Below are 6,428 nucleotides of genomic sequence, written 5' to 3' on the forward strand. Positions count from 1 at the left end.
AACCCTTATTAGATATATGATTTGCAAATAGTTTCTTCCATCCTGTGGGCTGTCTTTTCACTCTTTTGATAGTCCTTTTGATCCAGAAAAAATTTTAATTTTGATCAAATCCGATTTGCCCATTTTTTCTTGTTATCTGTGCTTTTATTTTCATATCCAAGAAATCATTTTCAAATCCAAGGTCATGAAGAGGTTCTCCTGTCTTCTTTTAAGAGTTTTATAGTTTTAGCTTATAAGTTTAGGTCTTTGATCCACTGAGTTAGTTTTTATATATGGCATAAGGTAAGGGTCTGACTTCATTCTTTTGCTTATAGTTATTCAGTTGAAAAGACTCTTTCCCCATTGAACTGTTTTGTCATATTTGTCAAAAATCAACTGACTATATAGATGAGGATTTATTTCTTTTTAGAGACTTTGTCTCTATGATTTTGACTACTCTAAGTCCCTCAAGTAAGTTGAATCATACAGTATTTGTCTTTTTGTGACTGGCTTATTTCACTTAGTATAATGTCTTCAAGTTTCATCAATGTTTTAGCATACTGCAGAATTTCCTTCCTTTTTAAGATCAAGTAATATTCCATGGTATGTATTACTACATTTTGCTTATCCATTTCATACAAATAAAAAAATTTATTTATTTATTCATTCAGGCTGTGTAATATCCCATGGTACCATACTTGGTTTGTTTCCATGTTTTAGCTATTGTGAATAACAGTGCTATGAACTATGAATAGTGCTATGAATAGTAGTGTGGACATTGATGTACAAATACCTCTTTGAGATCCTGCTTCCAATTCTTCTGGGCATATACCCAGAGTGGAATTGCTGGGGCATATGGTAATTTTTTATATTTTGAGGAAATACCGTACCATACTCTTTTCCACAGTGGCTGCACTATTTTACATTCCCACCAACAGTGCACAAGAGTTTCAATTTTTCTGAATCCTCGCTGACATTTGTTTTGTTTTGTTTTGATAGTAGTCAACCTAATGGGTATGAGGTGGTATCTCATTGTAGTTTTGATTTGCATTTCCCTAATGATTAGTGATACTGAGCATCTTTTTATGTGCTTATTGTCCATTTTAAGTCTTCTTGGGAGAAATGTCTATTCAAATCCCTTGTCTATTTTGGATTGGGTTATTTGGTTTTTTGTTGATGAGTTTTATATCCTGGATATTACCCCTTATCAGATATATGATTTGCAAATATTTTCTCCCGTTCTGTGGGTTGTCTTTTCACGATGTGGATACTATGTTTTTGGTGTTGGTTCTTTTTCAAATATTTGGTAGAATCACCAGTGAAGCGATCTGATCCTGGGCTTTTCTTTCTTGGGAGTTTTTTGAATATTGATTCCGTCCCCTTACTAGTTATACACCTATTTAGATTTTGTATTTCTTCTTGAGTCAGTTTTATTAATTTATGGGTTTCTAGAAATTTGTCTATTATCCAATTTGATGGTGTAAAATTGCTCATAATATTCTTATAATCCTTTTTATTTCTGTAAAATTGGTAGAAATGTTCCCACTTTCATTTCTGATTTTGATAATTTGAGTCTTCTTTTTTTCTTAGTCAATTTATCTAAAAGTTAGTCAATTTTGTTGATATTTTCAAAGAATCAGCTTTTTTTTTTTTAAATTGAAGTACAGCCAATTACAATCTATCAATTTCTGGTCTATAGCACAATGTCCCAGTCATGAATATACATATATATAAAGAATCAGCTTTTGATTTTGTTGACTTTCTGTATTTTTTGTTTACGATTCTGACACCAATTTTAATGGGTGTATTTATTACACACCACCAAGCAATTCTCCAATACCAGCTGGGTGTCCTACAATTCAGCTGAATTCTGACACTATCTACCTGGAGATAGCATCAGATCCCATAGGTTAAGGGATCAGTCCTATAAGACTGCCCTCCTCCCCACCATTTCAGATGCCAATTGCAAGTCCAGGTTGTCACCTGTGCTTCTGGCTGTCTATAGACTGGGGTTTCCCACAACCTTCTCTTTGGGTTTATTTCATTTGCTAGAACAGCTTACAGAACTCAGGAAAATATTTCACTTACTAGATTACTGGTTTATTATAAAAGGATATAACTTAGGAACAACCAGATAGAAGAGATGCATAGGGCAAGGTATGTAAGAAGGGGCACGGAGCTTGCATGTTGTCTCTGGACATGCCAGTTTCCCTGAATCTCCATGTGTTCACCAACCTGGAAGCTCTCTGAACCCCATCCTCTTGGGTTCTTCTAGAAGGCTTCACTACATAGGCACAGTTGATTAAATAATTGGCCATTGATGATTGAACTCAATCTCCAGTCTCTCTGTTCTCCCAGGATGGAAGGAGACTTTCAGTGGGACTGAAAATCCCAATCCTCTAATCACAGGTTGACTCCACAGTCAACCAGCCCCCATCCTTAGATGCTTTCCAAGTCATCTCATTAACATAACAAAAGACAAGGGTTTTAGGAGCTCTGTGCCAGAATGAAGGCCAAATATATATTTCTTAATATAAATCACAATATGACATTTTTCTATCTCTATTTTATTTATATTTATTCTTATCTTTCTTATAGCCTTCCTTCTGCTAGCTTTTGCTTTAGTTTGCTTTTTTTTTTTTCCAGTTCCTTAAGGTATACAGTGGGGTTATTGATTTTAGAGCTTTCTTCTTTTTTAACATAGGTGTTTATAGCTATAAATTTTCATCAGTACACTTTTGCTGTATCCCATAAGTTTTAATATATGGTGTTTCATTTTCAATCATCTCAAGGTATTTTCTAATGTCCCTTGTGATTTCTTCTTTGACCCATTGATTGTTTAAGGGAGTGCTATTTGAGTCATGAGAAGATGGCAAAATAGAAAGCTCCAGGAATCTGCTCCTCCAAAACTAGCTGAAACCGTCTGAAGCAACTATTTTGGGAATTTGGAGTATGGTACAACACTTTCAGCATCCAGGGGAGAGCTTGATGAAGAGGCTGGTAAATTTCAGTCTCACTGAATTTTTACTTTTCTCATAAACCACTACTGCTCCCAATCCCATGTCAGAGCCATATGAATAGTTTCTATATGTTCCCTCACACCTCACACACATAGTTTTCCCTAATGAGGGACATATCATGGTTGCTCCTAATTTTTTAGCAATTATGAATAAAGTTATAGACATCCATGTGCAGATCTTTGTGTGGACGCAAGTTTTAAACTCATTTGGGTTAATATATAGGAGCACAATTACTCAGCCATGATAAAACTATGTTCAGCTTTGTAAGAAACTGACATAGTGTACAATTTCACAATCCTACCAGCAATGAATCAGAGTTGCTGTTGTTGCACATCCTTGCTAGCATTTGGTGTTGCTAAGTGTTTTGGATTTTAGCCATTCTAATAGGTATATAGTACTAACGTCATTGTTATTTTAATTTGCAATTCTCTGATGACAAATGGGGATGAAAGTCTTTTCAGATGCTTATTTGCCATCTCTATATCTTCTTTAGGGAGGTGTGTGTTCAGACCTTCTGTCCATTTTTTAAATTTGGTGGTTTTCTTATTAAGTTGCAAGAATTTTTTGTATAGTTTGGATACCAGCCCTTTATCAAATGTTTTTGCAAAGATTTTCTCCCAATCTGTGGCTTGTCTTTTCATTCTCTTAAAGTCTTTCAAGAGCAGAAGTTTTAAATTTTAATGAACTCCAAATTATATATTTTTCTTTCATGGAGCATGCTTTCAACATTGTCTCATCACCAAACACAAGGTCACCTAGATTTTCTCCTATGTTATCTTCTAGGAATTTTACAGTTTCGTATTTCACATTTTGCTCCGTGATCCATTTTGAGTTAATTACTTTTGTGAAGGCTTAAGAACTGTGCCTAGATTTATTTATTGCTTGTCCAGTTGTTCCAGCACCATCTGTTGAAGACTACCCTTTCTCCATTAAATTGCCTTTGCTCCTTTGTCAAAGATCAGTTGACTATATTTGTGTGGGTCTACTTCTGGGCTCTAATTCTGTTCCATTGATCTGTGTGTCTATTCTTTTGCCAATACCATACTGTCTTATTTTATTATAGTTTTCTAGTAAATCTTGAAGTTTGGTAGTGTCAATCTTCTGACTGTTCTTTCAATATTGTGTTAGTTATTGGTCTTTTGCTTTTCCGTATAAACTTTCAAATCAACAAACTTTTCAATATCAACAAAATAACTTGCTGGGGTTTTTACTGGGACTTTGTTGAATCTACAGATCAAGTTGGGAAGAACTGCCGTCTTGACAATATTGTGTCTTCCTACTATGTATGTGGAATATCTCTCCATTTAGATCTTTGATTTCTTTCATCAGAGTTGTATAGTTTTCCTCACAGAGATCTTGGTACATATTTCATTAGATTTATACTTAAATATTTGTTTTCTTTTTTTTCCTTCTTTTTGGTGCTAATATAAATGGTATTGTATTTTTAATTTTAATTATTTTTGCTGATCTATAAGAAAGCAATTGCCTTTTGTGACTCTGGTGAATCTTTCAGTTATTACACTTTCCAGTTCTACAATCTGTAATATTTTCAGTCAATTTGTTTTCTGTGAAAGGTCCATACTTTATAATTTTTTGCTGTAATTTGTTTGTAATTTTCTGTTGAGAACTGGATATTTTAAGTATTATGTTGTGGTAACTCTGGGAATTAGTTCTCCCACTCCTCAGGGATTGCTAAATTTTGCTTCTTGAGGGCTAAAGCTGCCAATTTGTGACTTTTCCAAACTATTTTTGTCAAGTGTGTGTTCCTTGTGTACGGTCACTTAAGTTTCTGTTCCATTATCTCTGCAGACAGCTAATGACCTGACAAAGACTTTATATAAAAAAAAAAAGTTTAAAAAAATTTTAAAAGTCACTGGGCTCTGCACTCGACCTTTAAATTTTCTGATGGATGCTGCCACCAGGCAAGCCATTGCAGCCCAGAGGGCTGAAACCAAGATAAGCATTTCAGATTACCACCAGACCCACCAAACCACACAACCTCAATTTTTTGGAGGGCAAGGTCCCTACTGTCCACCCTGGCACCAGTCAACTTAGAAACCGGAGCCACTATCCCCATGACTGCTATCCCCATAACCATGATGGGGCTGGGGAATGGGGGATGGTGGCTGGTTCAAGTACAGGTTCTCCCTTCATCCAATACTTTCCTTTTTGTCTGATCAGGTTCCCTGATTCTGTGAAATAGTTGATTACAATTGCTCTTTCCAAGTTCAATATATCTAGGTCTGCCCTAAATTTTTTTTGGTAACCATTATCACTGTGTATTTCCAAAACTTTTAAATCATCCCAAACAAGGGGGAGGGTAAAGCTCAAGTGGTGGGGTGCATACTTAGCACGCACGAGGTCCTGGGTTCAATCCCTAGGACCGCCATTAAAAAATAATTTTTTTTAAATAGAAAGATATTCCTAAATCACCCCAAACAGAAACTCTGTAACCATTAAGCAATAACTTCTCATTTTGCCCTACTCTAGACCCTGATAACCTCTATTCTACTTCTGTATTTATGAATTTGCCCATTCTAGATACCTCCTCTGGGTGGAATCATACAGTACTTTGTGTCTGACTTATTTCACTTAGCTATCCCAAATTCTTTTTTTTAAATTTTTAATCTTTTTAAATTTGGGGTGGGGGGAGGAGATAATTAGGTTTATTTATTTATTATTGTTATTTTTTATTTAACTGACGTACTAGGGATCAAACCCATGACCTTGTGCATGCTAGGTCACTATCTATCACTGAAAAATACCCTTTGCCTGGCTGTCCCAAATTCCGTTTTTTTCCCAAATTCTTAACCCATAATACTGACTCATTAGGTCCCCACAAATGAGAGGTTGGTGCTATTGTCCCCACTATACAGAAAAAGAAGCTGAAACACAGAAAGTCTAGGTAATTTGCCTAAGATCATTCAGCCAGTACGGAGGGTACTTTAGCCAGCCACTGCACCTTTAACTTCATGCTGCACTTCTCCTCACTAACCATTCTTGGCTCAAGGCAGCACCAGAGGGGTCCAACTCCTATCAACAAGAGTGTCACTCCCTCTCCAAGAAGCCCCAAGCTCCTCCAAACATGCGGACAGCAGCTGGGTACTCTCAGCCTGAAATATGCCCTCTCTCCCTGTGCCAGGTCTATGTTGGGCCCTGCAGAAACAGGTGAACTCCCATGTAGTAGTGAGAGAGGGAAGTTAGGGGGCCTCACGCAAGCTAGGAGTCAAAAGGGAAGTCTTCTAGGAGAGTGCTCTTGAAGCTGAGACACAAAAGCTAGCAATCTGGGTGGCAGAGTTGGGAGGTGGAGAAGAGGAGGGGTGTCACTGGTCATTTGTTGTGCTTGCTGTGAGTTCACTGGGTCTAGACCATTTGCTTTCTTGCTTATGGCCCTTGAGCTGTGCCCGGGTTAGAGACTGTGGACAAAGT

This window comes from Vicugna pacos, chromosome 17, assembly GCF_048564905.1.
Source record: "Vicugna pacos chromosome 17, VicPac4, whole genome shotgun sequence".
In the NCBI taxonomy this organism is placed as follows: Eukaryota; Metazoa; Chordata; class Mammalia; order Artiodactyla; family Camelidae; genus Vicugna; species Vicugna pacos.